General features: G+C 31.3%; 1 pseudogene; it reads left to right on the top strand.

The window, feature by feature from the left end:
- Positions 1-571: 571 nt before the first annotated feature.
- On the top strand, positions 572-957 carry LOC101716576 (protein LLP homolog pseudogene; annotated as a pseudogene).
- Positions 958-17,739: the final 16,782 nt, after the last annotated feature.

Below are 17,739 nucleotides of genomic sequence, written 5' to 3'. Positions count from 1 at the left end.
TTTCCCAACAAATAATGTAATGGCAATAGTTAACCATGTAAATCTATTTGGTATTAACAAATTAATGTCACTCTAATTTTTGATCTTTTTGTTGTTTCCTTTTTTTGGTACGGGGATCGAACTCAGGACCTTATGCTTGCGAGGCAGGCAACAGAACCACTGAGCTAAATCCCTGGCCCCTTGATCTTTTATTATTACAAATGAAAACCAGAAAAATGAAACAATAAATTTCATGTTTTTTAATATGATTATTTTCAGTATAACATAGAAATTTATCAAATATGAACTATAGCCACATACAAATATTAAACCTCAGCCATATACATTTTACAGGAAATAATAAATTTAAACTCAATTCTATATTAAAGAGACTGAATTTCTAACAGTCACTTATATTACTCTGAAAGAATTATAAAGGGGCAGACCATCATTCCATTAACCTGGAATTATGATGAAATATAACTCCCAAACTTCAAAGACCTGCCTTAAAAAGATCTGCTACTGGTAGTTAAATAAGAATGTAGAGGGCGTGAGTTCTTTGCTGTGAGTGTTCTCCTTTCTCCAGTAAAACATGGCTAAAAGTTTACGGAGTAGATGGAAAAGGAAAATGCGTGCTGAAAAGAGAAGAAAGAATGCCCCAAAGGAGTCCAACAGACTTAAAAATATTCTCAAAGTGGACTGCGATGTTTTAATGAAAGATGTTCAAGAGATAGCAACAGTGGTTGTACCTAAACAATGCCAAAAGAAAAGGGAGTGTGTGGCAAATGATGACGAAAAGATGACATGAAAATGGAGACTGACATAAAGAAAAACAAAAAGACCCCTCTAGACCAGAATAAACAGTTCCCAGTATGGATGAACCAGAGGCAGAGAAAAAAACTGAAGGCAAAACGAGACAGAAGAAAGGAGAAAAGCAAAGCAAAAGCAGCAAAGGCAGCAAAGGGTTTGTTGGCCTGATAGATCCTGAAACACAGAAATGTCACGTGGTAGAAATCCCGTGTGGGACAAATGTTTGATTAGAAAGTACACATTGATTTCAGATCCCACTAAATGAAAACTCTTTCTTTTCATATTTTAACTTGGGCCTTTTTTCACTTCAAACTCAAAATAATTTGTTTCAGGAAATTGAATGAAATATTTCTTTGGATAAGAGCTGTATTGATGTTTTAGTTGGAAATTGACCAATATTCAGGTCTTATCAGATATCAAAATCCTGTGAGGTATTAACATGGTTGTAATTGTTTTTACAACTTTTTAATTATAGTCAGTAAAGTAAATAACATACTGACAAAAATTTGAGTGAACTCATTTTAAAAAAGCTATTATGTAGTCATTTAAAAATACAACAGTAGATCTCATAAACAGTACTTGTTTGGAGCTTTGATTTTGTATAATTCAGAATAAAAGATACTTTGTGTGTAAAAGAAGAATATAGAGAAAATTCTATGCTTCTATGGATTCACTTGAGTTAATAATGCTTTTTCCATTCATTCTGAGGTCACTTCAAATTGCTTACCCATGACCAATATCAATTCTAAGTTAGAAACAACTGAGCTATACAACCCAAAGCATATGAATCACATGACATATGTAAATATCTTAACATATTTTAAATATTAATACATAATTGTATAAACATTTACAATGTCAATTTAAAACACATAAAAATTAGAAAAATGAAACAACACAAACAATTCTAAAGGAAAAATGTGCTAATGTGCCAATTTTCAAATCATTTTAGTATATTTCTGTAATAGGTATTCATACATTGCTGATGGAGTAAATTGGATCTTTTGGAAACAACATAGACTAAAATTCAGTTCTGATGTTCTTGGGAAACAAAATACAATACTTTATCACTAAATAAAAATTATTTCAAAAGTATCAGATTTAGAATATTAATTTTACCATTGATTTGAGACAAATAATTTAAGTTCTATTACATATTTTGATTTCTCAACTAATAGTTATACAATATGAAGACTTTTATTTATTTCTGGGATGTGAGTCCAGCAAGTTAACCTCAAAAACGACTTATTTCAGACTTTGTGAATTTGTTAGACTTAGGTGACATCATATCTTACATAAAATTAATGGATAATTCAATGCCCTTTTAATTGTCATAAAGGATACTCAGAACATTCAAGCAATTAAAAGAATGCAAATATAGAATGAGAAAGCAAAAAGTAAAATATCTAAATGTATGCACTTTGCCATCTGGTTAGATATCTAAAAACTGTACCCTAGAGAAAATTTCAGGCAGTCACTTTGAAAAAGTTTGTACATGTCAGTATCAGCTGTCCAAAATCAAAGGCATAGAAAGGTACTTACAGTTTATAGTCTATGCTGATTACAAGTTTAAACAGTAAAATTTTTATTAAGTAAATGTTGTTTAAACTGAATTCTCCTCTATACATTATTCTCAAAGGACTTCTGAAGCTATTAACTTTATCATGTTTTGTTTTCAATCTATACAACATATAGTTTTGATATAACCAAGAAGATTGATTGAGCCTCTAGTCCACACTAATTTTACCAGCTAAGAGACCCAGGGACGACCCAAAGATTTATATAACACTAACTCTTCAAGGCTAAATTCATTCCTTCATACATTCATTTACAATTTTGAAAATCTAGCTGTGCATAACATATATACTTTCAAGTGGCTTAATTATTTTGACAAACACTTTCAGTTATTTTATACTATTAATTTGTTTTCATTTAGGAAACGCCTGCCATTTCTTATACCTCCACTTAACCCAATACCCTTTTTGATTTGTGTAGAAGTTAATGAAACTATTTTCTTTTTCCCCTCGCAGGTTTATTCTATTTTTCATAAGTTATTATAGACAACTCCTTTTGAAAAAAAAAGAAAAAAATTTATAAATTTGACCAACAAAATATTTTACATGGAAGACATGTCTCATAAAATGTGGCCTATATAGCAAGTTCTGACCATTGTAGATTTAAGATTATGTCACATTAAGGGTAATCCCTTCCTACATATGAAAATTCTACAAAACTAAAAGGCCAGTTTTTCAAGTATTGAAATTAAACAGTTTAACAACAGATCTTGACTGATTTGTAGTGCCCCCAACTAATGGACCAACAGAGGCAAAAAGAGTGATGTTCTATAATAAACTATAAATCAAGTTGTGCTATAAGAATATGTGATAGGACCTACTGCAAAAAATGTGTTTAAGCAAATAAATTTGTTTGGATCCAATATCTATCCCTTTAGACAATTAACCTTAAATCTCAGATCTTTTGACAGAAAAGATATCCTTCTTCATGCTGATGTTTGCCTAGGGTTCTTACACTTCAGATAAAGTAAACTCCCATCAAAAAGAAACAGCAAAGACAGGAGAACTGGTTGGTGACATGTTTGCCCTGTCATATTTTCTTTGTCTCTCTTGAAACTCAGAGAGGCTGAACTTTTGATAATTCTCTCTTGAAGTGGGGAAGAGAGCACTTACCTCGTTTCCTCACCCTAGTTACTTTTATTTATTCAGGATATTCACTGTACATTCACATATTTAAATAGTCACAATATTTAAATGTTTTATTTTGAGACATTTATTTCTTTTTATCTTGTGTCTTATGCATTCCTTTGCAACATATGAAGCAAAATATTGACTGATCCTTGGTTCTGACTGTATGTCTAAGCATTTTTTAATAGCAAACAGTGTTGGAGGATATTGATAGTGCCTCACTCCAGAGCAAAATCCAGGCAAACTTACACTGCCTGCACGTGGTTCAAAAACAGGAATGTTTAGTGCCCATTATAAAGATTTGAATTTCCTAAATTTACACATCTTCTCTTGAAATGCAACCCAGTATGTGTGCAGCCACTCACACTGCTATTATGAAAATTGAGAACAAGCATTCCTGACATCATGAATCTCCTCTTATCCAGGATCCCAGTTTTCAATGGCAGTATTCTAGAAACTGTGAAAGGCTAACTTGTTATCCTGTAAGTTGGGCAAGATGCCAGTCTTCCTACTTCTTAAGTCATGTGAGTAAGAAATCCATGGAGATGAACAGAGGAAAAAGAGGAAAAAGATATACTTGATTTTGAGTAGCTTGACCTAAAAGTTATGATAGTCCAACTTATGCTGTCAGTTGTAGACAGACTTTTCACATTATAGAAGGTTTTAATTTCTGTTGACTTCCAGAGAGAATGTATATAACAAATAGCTGTGGTGTTTTATGTAGGATGTTCATTTTTGTAATGAGAATTTATGTTCTCCTTCAAAAAGCGTAGTTTTATATTGTGGATTTCTTTATCAGGATGAATTTTGAGTTTTTCCAGGTGTCTGATCAGGGTTTACAGTTATAATATTTTTCTTTTAAGATAATTTCAATGAATAATCTAAGATGTAATCTTTTGAAAAACTTAGATTTCTGACAGTTTATTATACTTGTGTGCATATAATTTTTATACTTCTACAAACCTAATCATAATGGAAATTAGAGCTTATAACTGTTTTCATTGAAACTAGTGATATTGTACCCTTAAATAATTTTTGCTTAATAAATACTTGAAACCTTTTATTCTCATTTTATATGACTTGTGACAAGTTAAACACCATGACATTTGCAACACAAACATGCTAATAAAAATTAATTTAAAAAATTAACAGTTGCCCAATTCTAGGTAACTCAGAAAGGATTTTAGGGACAGATTATACAGGAATTTCATGATAAATGTGAGATAATGAAGAGTAGAATTTTAATTTTCAATTTAATAAATTTAAGTGTCAGAAAAATTGGTAGAATTTTCCTGTGAAAACATATGAACGATGTTAACTTTTCTGAAGTATGAGTAAAGGAAAATTTTGATATTCAAGTGTTTATCTAATTTTTCAGGAAATGTGCTGAAGTTAATTAATTTTTGAAATCACCTTTGAAATATTTTTCTATAATTGTTTTTAGTTTTCCTGTGTATCTATACAGGTTTTATAAACTTTATCCATAAAGTATATTATTATTATTATTGCAATTTTTCACATCAATGGATGATTCCTTGAATAATTTTTTGTGACATTTCATTTATATATGACTTCTCCTTCCTACTTTTCTTTCCTTAATTAGACTATTGGATTGTTTCATATTTTTAATAAATTTAGACTGCTTTTGTCATTTCTAGTATTTCATCTAATAAATAATTTTTGTCATTGTATTAGTACTTTTTATTTCATTAAATATATGTTTTTCTAACTTCTTGCTCAACTATCAGTCTGTTAAACATGTATTTCATATTATATAACACTGAAAACTCTTTATGCTTCTCTGAGTTATAATATGGACATAGTCAAGTATATAACTTGATATGTTTGACACATACAAATGATACCTCAAAATGTTCCATGAACAGATTATCTATAGAAGTGTATGGTAAGCCAGAAATGGTGGCATACAACTATAATCCAGCACTAGGAGGGCTGAGGCAGAAGGATTGCCAGAAGTTCAAGGCCAGCTGGACTATATAGTGAGTTCAAGGCCACCCTGAACTACCCTGTGAGACCCTGTCTCAAATGTATAAAAAAAAGCCAAAATAAGTTCATGGTAAAAGTTTTTAAAAACCTATTGTTAATAAATTACCATTAGATAATACAATATTACTAAGTACAGTCCGCATTCTATAAATTTCTAGACTACTTTGTACAGTATAACTGAAACTTTAGACCGTTTGAGCCTCTTCTACCCATTTTCCTATCACCCTGCCCACATCCATAATCACATTTCTATCCTCTCTTTCTGAGCATTTCTGTGTCACTTTGTGTGTGTTCAGGTAGGGCTGTTTTTGTGTTTTGCTTTGTTTTTTTGGTACTGGGGATCGAACTCGGGACCTTCACCTTTCGAGGCAGGCAGTGGAACCACTGAGCTAAATCCCCAGCCTGGGGCTGTTTTTGTTTAGATCCCACATATAAGTAAGATCATACAGCACTTTTCTTTCTGTATCTGGCTTATTTCACTTACCATAATACCGGCTTAGTTCATTTTTTTTTGTCAAAAATTGAGGATATCAGTCTTTTAAAAGGCTGTGTAATATTATCTTGTGTGTGCATATATAAGTATACATACCCAGATCTCACAATTCCTTATCCATTCATCTATTGATGGACAAACATAGACTGTCTCCATGTTTTGACTATTTTGAATAATACTTCAGGTAGTATGGGAATTTCCTTTTGTAAAGATACCTTTACGAACTGGTGATTTTATTTTCTTTGGATCATTTATAGAAGATAGATTTCTGGGTCATATGGCATTTGGGTTTTTTACCTTAAAAGTTGTCTGTTCTAAGTAAATTTTAATACTCTGAAATCTCCTTTATTAATTTCTATCTTAATGAAAAAGAATCTCTAAAAACCTTGGGAATAAATATTCCAGACATGCCCTTAGACATTTCCAAATTAAACCATAAAGAGACTATTTACATGCTTCATATAATATAAGAACACAGGCAAACAAAGACAAAATGAAGTCCCAAACTTAAAAAGAAAAATTAGAGGAAAATATGAAGCTACTATTTCATCTTTACCAATGACCAAGACAGGTATTTGTTTAATCTGCAATTTTTTCCATTACTAATGCAATGGATTAGTGAATTACAGTGAGTGTATATGTACCTTGACATACATACCCTTTAGAAAACTTCTTAGTTCCAGCCTCTTGTCATCAACTTTAAAAAAAATTAACTTTATTGGTACATTTTAGGTATATATATGATCACATTCATCATTGGGAATTTGTACCTGTACATGGTATATCTTAGTTCTTTTTTTTCCCATTCCACTTCCCTCCCTTCTACCCTTCTAACCCTCTACCCCCTATTATTATTGAATAATAAAAAATGCAGTGACCATGGTAAATAACTTAGCAACTTCCTCAGTGCTGAAACAAAATACTGGAAACACACAAGTCAAAGGAAGAAAGGTTTATTTTAGATCACAGTTTGGAGAGGTTTCAGTTCATACTCAGGCAGCTCCAAGGCAAGGAGGCATGACAGAGGCATATCACAGAGGAGAAACAGTCCATGGCAAAGCAGGCAGGAGGCAGCAAGCAGCAAGCCTCTCTTTCCATTTTACCCATCTAGGATACAAGCCTTGTGAATTGTGCCACCCACACTCAGGGTGAGCCTTCCCATTATTCATACCCAGACCTATGATAAACCAATTAGTGGACAAATCCAGTACTGCATACCTTTAATCCCAATGTCATACACCCTAGATCCAGCCACCTCCAAAAAGCCCCACCTATGAGAGCATGAGTTTTAGATAATAGTACACATGCTATTATTTCATTTAACATCAAATATTTGATCACAGTAATTCCAATAGCAGTGAAGGAAAGATCAGAGAATAGGGAGGAATTTCTAAGAGAGTTTAACCTTTCAAGACAGAATATAAAATGTTACATATAGAAGAGAATTGGGGTATTTCACATTTTTCATACTCTCAGCCTTTTAAAAGAGTAAATCAAAATTATAGTGTCATTACAAAATAAGAAATGAATCCAGCTTCCAAAAATTATAATAGATATTATGGAAGTGATAGAAGACAGTGAAATGTGTATTCAGTAGTCAATCCACTTGAGTTTGGAACATTTCAAGACAAATACATTTTAATTTTATTAGTGTAAATAAGACAGATTTCTTCATTTCCCTAAGTGTCATTTATCCATGATAAAAAAGTCTATTTTAACAAGTCCCAAATCCCTTTACCTCACTCCAGCTGTTAGGTGACAAGAAAGCTAGAAGTGCAGATATTTGTTTGTACACATTACTACAATCTTGTGCCAGTTTTATTTGTATGCCTTCTGATATTAGTACAGCATTAAAGTATTTTACTAGATACATTTTTATGCAGATATTACAGCACATTTTTCGACCACATGTTGGAACATTTGTGCAAGAAAAAATCCCATCTTTATGTTTGAAATTTATGGGAACACAATTAAAATGAGAGGGGTCCAAAGGTATCAAGATAATTACATTTTTCTAATCTTACTAAACAAGATAAATTACCTGCAGGCCCTCTTATAAAAGATGAAATCTTCATAATAAGTGAATTAATCAAGCAGCAGCTTGCTACTGCACTTGCATTTATAACAGAAATGATTCAAAGACTTATTTTATGGGGAAATTAATGGAAACAGGCTTTTCATTCTTCTGCACCAATTGAAAACCTCAGCAACCAGCTGCCCACTTGTCAAGAAAACAGAAAGAAGCTGGAAACAAAGATAAATAAAAACACCTTTTTCCTGGCACTTTTGAAGAGAAAAAGGAGCTCTCATTTACAGCAGCCATCTGTTTGTTATTTAATATGGGTGAATTACATGCTGTAATGAGTTTGTTTCTGCATCACTCAGTGCAGTGGAACACAAGTTCACTCTCATAATGTGCAGCAGTTTTTAAAAGCTAATCATTTAATTGGACACAATCGTCAATGACAAATGGAGATGTAAAAACTCAGCCAGCTGTAGAGTGAATATGTAATCATTGTGAAATCATATTATTTTACACGCTTGAAGACTTCTTAATAGTATCTGATGTTGGTCATCACCGCAGACTCTGAAGAATTGAAGAAACATGGTGAAAAACAGCCTTTCAAAATGGCTTTGTATAATTGGCCCATATCAGTGCCTGTGTTAGAACCTCAATTTGACTTAGGTATGTGAAGTCTCTGTAAGTGCTTATTACTGTTGTAATTTTGGTTTTGATTTTTATGTTTTTCATATATTTCATGGGTTAGCAGATAACAGTTACTGTTTAGGTGCAGCTGACTAATTTTTTTTTTTAAATCTGCTTTAGTGATTTACACTTATTTGTTGCTTTTGCACATGACATAACCATCAGATAAACAAAAAGATTTGGGGAGGCTGCATGCCAACTGAATTTTATTTTTAATCTCTCTCCCCCTCTCTCTCTCTCTCACAATCACACACAAACACACAAACACACACACACACAAGGTCTCCTTCAGGAAACTAAAGCCAAGTGAGTATACCTGCATGCATTACAGTCAGTATTTGTAGAATACTGCCATAGTCTGTAACAGAAGAATAAAAATCTCCATCACAAAGAATTTGCCCTTTGTATTCTTATAGACATTATGCTTATTAGAAAATTTCAACAATAAGAACCATTTTCCAATTTATAGACTTCCCAAAGAAATGAGAACAGAAGTGAACCTATTGAATAGATTATTTTAAAATTAATGACACGACTTCTATATGATTTCTATGTTGTATTCAGGGGATGCTATAACAATATATACATATTTTCATTGTCCTTCTAATAATGTTACACAGATGAAAGCTATCATGATTAAAAAAGCAGTATATAAAAGTTTATATTAAATGTCTACTGGACTATGCCTATGTTGCATTTAATATTTAACTTGTAAATATACTGACAGTTAAATTAAAGATAACTCATTTCAGAAATCTATTATCCAATTTCTACAAAATATGCTAGGCTTTATTATTTCATGACAATAAAAACAAATAATTCATTTCTTAAATAACAACATGTATTCTAAAACATTAACTTTTATATTTGTTATGTAATATTCTGTTGCTCTCGATATGCTTATAATTATTTGTGTTCCTTTTTTATATTCTAAACCAAGGTCTTGTTTTCTGTCTGTGCAATCCCTTAAAAGAAAAACAAATGCAATGATTTTATTTGCTTTTTCTTTTGCAGTCCTTAGCAACCTTTTCTCATTAATAAGTGACTCTTTAATAAATGTGGTTAAGAAAACTTACAGTGTGTTGAGTGGAAGGGAACAAGCTTTGAACTTTCTCACAGAATAAACACATGAAAATAGGGTGTGTTTCCATGTATCCCTTACACTACTGTCTATATATAGAAATTCTTGACATCAAAGATGAAAGACAATGCTCAGTGTAAATCTATGACTAGAAAAAAAATCACATTAACAAAGAAAGAAACACAGATGTTTAAACAAAAAGCAGAAAATCACCTTGAACATGCTAGAATAATTGCTAGGAAATAAGATCAAGACAGGTACCTTTTATATTAAGAAAAAAATCCCAACTATTCAAAACAAGAATGTTCTGAAACAAATTGCTGCATTCTTTCAGTAAATTATTATCAAAGAGGAAAGCTGAGTGCATGAAGATGTGAAATATGCATGTAAATATGACGAAATCAGAAGTCAGGCCTAAATGTAAGTTTGCACAAGTACAATTAGGTGCAAAATTATGTCAAGTGAACCCTATTTAACCATAACGCTTGAGGCCTATTCAAGTGGACAAAACTACTCTGATATGAAGAAATTTTTACACACCAGGGAGAAAGACTCTTTGGAGCAGAAATACATGGACTGAGACATTGCTTGATATAGAGATGTGTTGAAATGAAAATTACAGTAAACAGCCTCATTTTTTAAATTGCTTTAATCTCAGAGTTGCTACTAGCACAGGAAATCAAAGAACTAGCTCAAGGAGAATAGTTTAATAGAGCAATGCAAAGCGAATCCCAAGTGTTTAGGTAAGAAGGAGAGTGTGAGTGAGTGTTGTGTGACTGTGATCTAGAAAGGTACATGTGATCACCAACAACCTACAATTGGAAAGCTTGAAATAGCTGCCATCGCTATAAAAGGTCCTTCAGTTTATAAAGACCTTTCATACATCACAAATTGCTTATTGATGGTTCTCTACAGAAATCCATTACTTTACCTTATGTGGAATAGAAAGGCATTGTAAACTTATATAATTTTAAAGTGTTATACACAATTTAAAACCTTGAATTTTATTTTTCCAACCCCAGATTGAAACATCATCTCCTCTGCTGAGCTATTCTTCATGGTTTTCCTTTTTTGATAAACATTCCCCTCCTTAAATTTCCAAAAGACTTGCCATTGGCCCCATTTTTGTGGAGTTATTAAATTGTTTATCTACATAGTTGGGTCTGCTGACAATTTTCAAATGGCCAGTGTTCAATAAATGTTTGATTCACTGGTTGTTGAAACTTTTTGGAACATAAAGTGAAACACTACATACATGATCTTTTAAATATGCTCATCCAGTGATATTAACATTTCCAATGATGGTAGATCTAAAATGTCATCATTTGTAAAGCTTCATGGACCTTTTCAGAGTTAGCTACTATTGCTAGTATGCCCTATAGTTCATCGAAACACACAGTGCTTCACCTCTTATAATGCTGTTCCTATTGTTTGATTTCAAGAATTTGTCTTTTTTGAAATATTAATTTATTTCTGTCCCTAATATGTATCAATCCTTAAACAATTTTTCATTGAACTGAATTTCCCAAAGGTAGAATTGATTGTTATGTCACTTTTATTGTATTGTATGAGTCTAGTTTGTAGCTATGCTGAATAATTACTGGTTTAATGGCAAATGGCTATTTGGAGGAATTATGGATGATATGTGGATGTGACAAAGATGCATAGGAAACATCAAAGACAGATTTTAGATCTTCTCTTTTACATTTAAATAGAATTTTAAATCTTCAAAACTACAGAAAAATACCTCAAAGAGATATTACCCTGGCAGAAATTGTAAACAGATTGCTAAAATCAGTGGTCCAAACTTATCCAGCTAGATAATCCTGGATCCCAGGCAATGTGTAGTCTATATCAAGTACTCTTGAGACCTTAATTTTCTAGCTCTCAACCAGTCCTGTGATTTTATCTGAGGTACGGAAATTAAAACAAAAAAGAAAAGAAGTTTGACAAAAATCATCATATAAAATATGAGACAATATAAAAAAACATTTTAAATCTCAGGTACATTTCTACAAGAATAGTCAGATAATAATTATATTACCTCATGTACCCAGAATTAAAATATATAGAATGAAAAATATGTTAAAATCTGAAAAATGAGACAGCCAATGAGGTGGTGTAATATCAGCACTCTTGGAAGCCAAGGCAGGAAGGTTGAAAGTCCAAATCTAGTTGAGGAAACTTGGCCCTTCTCAAAACAAAAATTTTGAAACAGGACTGAGCAAAATGATATAGCTCAGTCTGAAGGCCTTGGGTACAATGCCTAGCAAAAAAAAAAAAAAAATAAATAAATAAATAAAAACAAACACTGCAAAAGAACCATAAGAAGAATCAGTTACAGTATTGTAAGTGGTAGGTATAATTTTTCATATTGAATTATGGAACTAATACAAATGTAAATGCAAATTTTATAAAAATCATCCATATAAAGTAAATAAATTCTTAGGTAAATTTTATTTTAAAAATATTTATCAAATTATTACATTTTATTTTCTGTACTGTGAAAATAATCAGAAATCCAGTTTAATAGTTCATCAATTGATGAATCAAGGTAGAATAATTATTATCATGAATTAATAATCATAAACTAACAAAAAATTTAAGTATAAAAGATTCTATGTGAATATTCTGCATAAATTTTTTTTTAATTAAAAAAATCAACAGCAATAGAGAAGCTGAACACCCTACTAATAAAAAATGGTTATATCATTAGAACTGTTGAAGTATGGCAAAATTAATATTTTAAAAATATGTGCCATAAATATTGTATATAAAATTGTGTTCATAAAACACGATTTTCAGATGGTATAATTATCATAGTGGATTTTAGTTTTTCCTTATCTTTTTTCCTCCTAGGTCCAAATAATAAAATGTTTTTACAGAGTTTTGAGGTGGGGGAAAAGGCCTCTATATAAGTGGTACTCCATACTTTCAGGGCTTAATTTTCTCAACAGCTGTCTTCGCCATTTAAGGAACACCAATACGTCTTAAAGTAAGAAATTCTAGAATTATTCAGAAAGAATGGATCATATTCACTAATATGATATGGGATAACATAGTATGGGAGATATTTCTCATGATTTCCTTTTAATATTTTGGGGTAGCTGTTTGAAAAACCAGTACAATCAGTCATGTATTTTCCAACTTATTCCATGAATAAATAAAATATACAGATTTTACTATAAATTTATTAAAAAACTAGTAATTTTTATTGAATTACAGGGTTTAAACCTTACTCTTAGTTGTTTGAGATTATATTAATTTCAGTACTTTAATACAAAAGAAACAAAACTAATTTGAATCTTTGAAATTTTAAAGGATACCTAAGGAAATTAAAAAAGCAAGTATTTCAAAGCAAAATTCTATCCCAAGGTATGATGAGAGGAAAGTTCGCCACAGATGGAAATCTCAGACCAGTTTGCTCCTGCATGAGCAGGCCATCTCAAGACATCCTGCTGAATAGCAAAATTCCTAAGGATGTGGCAGTCATCACCTTTCTGAAGGTGATAAACTATTTTTTAAGTATAGCAAAAATATTACAAGGACCCCTTAACGCATAAAGTGAGGTTGGGGGGGGTGAGGTGATGAAATAAATGATATTTTGCATTTATTCCTCACAACCAGTATAGAACAAAGGAAAACATTGTGTAATACCGCAGCTTCAACTTATTTACATAGTCACATACATGTATCGATAATGTGCAATGATATTTCTTAATATTTTCCTTGAAGAAATGTTTAATTTTGCTCATTGTCTAAGTGAAAATGTTTGGTTTATTCTCAATCTATGTTTTATGCAGCTATAACAAGCACTGCTATTTCCAATAGGTAATAGTGTTTTTTCAGCCTGTCCAATTAATTACTCTATAAATGAAGTTTCAGCAACTGCTAGGCACTAGGTAGTTTTTAATTACTGGACATTTAAAAAGAAATTGACATGAGACAGTCAATGAATTGAAGATGCTGGAAAGTAGAGAAACTGACCGTAGTTTCACCTAAATTCAAACAAACAGAGAATAATAAAGGAATTGTTCAGAGGGTAAATTATTTCTTTTAACTGAAGAATTATAAAATCATTTATCATAATGTTCAGATATTTTTCTTACCTATATTGTAACTCATCCATTTTACTGTCATGGAGGCCCAGCATCTATGCTTCTAATTTAAGTGAATAAGAAATAGCTGTGAGGCTATAATGTCTGAGTTAAAAGAGAAACAAAGATTAAGCATAAGACTTTTGCCACAGACAAGAGATGTTAGACAATTCAGAACTACACTGTGTAACTGGCATTATGTATGTTTTCCTAAATGCTATTTTTCTTTATCTACATTTTTCTGGATACTAGAAATTTTTGCCCTCAGGAATCGATCAGTGTAAAAAAGCACCATCACTGGTAGTTTAACAAAATTACTAAATTTTCTTTAAAAATACAGAATGATGCATTCCTCATTTTACATTTTCCCTATAGATTTTTTCAATTTATTATTTCCTCATGATACAGGATTGATACTGATAATTAGCTTGTGTTTCTCAAAGTTCTGTGGAGAATATAACAAAAAGCCAATTGTTAACTTTTAGCTTCTATTTTTGTCATTAGTTTAATTTTCTTATTTTATTTTCAGCAATAACTTATTATTTATTTAGAGATTATTTCTTGAAGCATGCATCATAGAGAGAGAATTTTACAAGTTATCAAATAAGAGATTTAATCTCAAATTATGAAGTACAAATAGGAAGAAATGCTACTGCAAACAAATGAAAAAATGCCATAAATAGAATAATACTTTATGAAGAGAAGAAATTCCAACTCAGCTACTTGAAATGATTGAATTTAGGCAAGTCATTTCCATATGCATAATAGTGGAAATACTATGTCTCAAGACATTATTGTGAGGGCTAACCAAGGTGACTTATGAGAAGCACTTAATTACTTAATAGATTAAGGTCTAAAACTTTAGAAAAAGTATAGTGCAGTGACTGAGAGCATAAGCTTTGTCTTATTTTGAAGACGACATAATTTACAGAATTTTCATGAATATCAAATACACCAATACAGTAGACCCTCAAGTTTTGATCGCCCTGACATACGAACAACTTAATCAGGTTAATGGAAGATTCATCTGCCTCTTGTTATCTATAGTGTGCAACCAGGTAAACATCCAGATCTCAGCTGTATTGACTTCCAACTAACTTGAGTTACAGTCAGCCCTTGGGAACCAATAGTGTTTGTAAGTCAAGGATGCACTGTAGTTATGAAAACATACAGCATACATGTTAAGAAGTCAATAAACCCCTGTATTAAAAGGATAAGTTATAAGTAATCATTTTTTTAAAAAATTTGACATTGAGAAGATATACAAAAAATGATAGAACAGTATGGCTAACATTTAAATTTTTAAAGGGTTTATTATAGTAAATGGAGCATTGCCACTAATCCCCCTCAAAACATTTTCCTCACTTCTGGCATATTATTTTGTTGCTCCTACCACTTTCTGAAGCAGTTTTAGGAGTCCTTTAGTAAGTGTTTTTAGTTTCACTGTTTCACATGGCTATGTTGATGACCTGAATCAACACAAAAATGTTTACCTTTCATGGTCATTTTGACTTTGGGCAAGAGCTTAAAAGTTTCATGGTGTCACTTATGGTAAATAAGGTGGATGAGGACACAGAGTGATGTTTGTTCTAGACCGCCTTTTCTCAATGGATGGCATTCAGCAGCAAATATTCATCATATTTTTTGTAACACTTTATGAAGACACTTATTAAAGAGGACTTCTAGAATTGCTTCAGAAAGTGATGAGAATGATGCCATACTTTTGTTTGAAACAAGAGGGAGCAGATTGAAGGAGATTAATGGCAATTCACTTTTAGTGTAATATAGTTTTATTAAAATTTAAATATTGACCTCATATATAGGTCAATTCTTATATACTTTTTTTCAAGTTGTATATTTTAACCTGCATATTATCATTTCCATACTTTGTACTTAGGTTTAAAATGAAAAATAAAAAATCTGGGCCATGTATTATTTCAATAGATGGTAAACTTGCAGACAGAAAGTCTTACTGCAATAATTTCCATAGGAACAGCGAGATTATTTTCTGGAACATAGAAGTTACCAAAACTGGAATAGAGTAATGATTGAATGAATGAATGAATGAATGTCTTTAGTTCTGTATCATTCCTGGTTGTAATATTTTTAATCCACTTGTTATTGAATAATTATTAACTGAGCTCTTACTATGTTCTCTGTTTTGTGTTAGAAGATAAAGATACATAGATGGGTGACTTAGATTCTTTCAGCACAAAACACTGCTTATGATGATATTAAGATGAGGAAAAACACACACACTCATGCACATCAGTACACAGAAACACATACACAGAGTAGTGAGTTGTATGATTGTACTTGAAAATAATGAAAAAAATATTTTGGCGTAGTAGTTGGGAACTTGTTTTGGAAACTTTTCTGAGGTACTGATATTTGATTTAATATTAAAAATAATTATATAAAGAACAAGTTGTGAGAAGGACAGACTTCCAGGTATAGGAATATAGGTATATTCATAAATAGTAACATATGAGTAATAGCTCAATTTGGCTTGTTTATTAATAGTAGGGTAAGTCATCATAATAAAAATGTGATGGTACTCAGAAAATAACGTACTTTGTGAGTGTGGGATAGCCACAACCTAGTCTTTAGAATACAAGAAAATGGGGAACTAGTGGAAAATTTTAAATAAAGGAGTAGCTTTTTTGTATTGCCAATAATTGTGTCATGCACACTGGGGACAGAACTCTTAATAAACCTTAATAAAATCTTAATAAATAATCATAGTAATAAGGAAATCCTGATAGAAATTAAAGAAATATTATACAACCTACGAGCAATAGCCATTTTTATTATTATAATATGAATCCCTCAACTACCATGTGACATGTTATCAAAATAAAACAGTCAATGAAAATGTAAAACATTACTTCAAGAAAATTGCAATATATAAAAATTATTGTATTATGTTTTGTGAGATCAAAATTCTCCTTCCTTTTCTGTATGATTTATTGCGTGCCAATACGTCATATTACTACAGTACATTGTTTCATTGCAGAGACAATCACAAAAGGAATCCCACAATTTGCAGTGTCAGAGTAGATGTTGTTACGAGATCTTACTTTATTTAGCTGCAACTATTATTAAATACCAGAATTTCAATTAGATGATGTCCTTCATTATGTGAGACATAAGTGTTTCTAAGAACAGTAGCTGTATGAGTACAAATGATAAGAGTAGTCAGACTCTAACTCTGAGAATAGTTTTGCTATTTGATTAAGAGTTGTAATGACCCGTCTTATTTTAAAACTTTCATTTTTAAATTCCATAACACTATCTTCATCATGGATAAACTAATGAAATATCTCACACATGACACTTGACACTGAATCGCTTGTCTGATAAAGATGAAATATTAATTAATAACCAAAATATGTGTGGACTGAAAGCAGGGAATTGAGGATGAGTGGAAATCTTCAATATGTGCCATCTCAGTGCCATACTGATTTACGAATCATCAGGATTATATAGTTTATTAACCAAACTAGGACATGTGTGAAAGTGAAAGGAATGCGATTAATAATAATGCCAAAGAAATAAAGCTTGTTTACTTTAACAATAATACATGTTTCTATAGCATTATTTATTATAGTATTATTTATTATAGTATTATTTATGATAATATTATTTATTTCCTTTACATATTCAAAGATAGGTATAAATAGAAGAGATTATCAGTCAGGAAAAATGTATCTGTGGCATTTTAGACAATCACTGATATATGTAAATCTGTCCAAGCATCACTATAGATAACATATTTTTCAAATTTTAATTTTTTCCAATTGTATTCATCTGTAGTTTTTCTCTTATTTAAATGCATTTTTAAAAGATAAAAATCATACATA

The sequence above is a fragment of the Heterocephalus glaber genome, unplaced genomic scaffold (genome assembly GCF_053883595.1).
Source record: "Heterocephalus glaber isolate CG9 unplaced genomic scaffold, H.glaber_assembly_v1.0 deba00001577, whole genome shotgun sequence".
Classification (NCBI taxonomy): domain Eukaryota; kingdom Metazoa; phylum Chordata; class Mammalia; order Rodentia; family Bathyergidae; genus Heterocephalus; species Heterocephalus glaber.
This window is presented reverse-complemented; position numbering and strand designations above follow the sequence as displayed.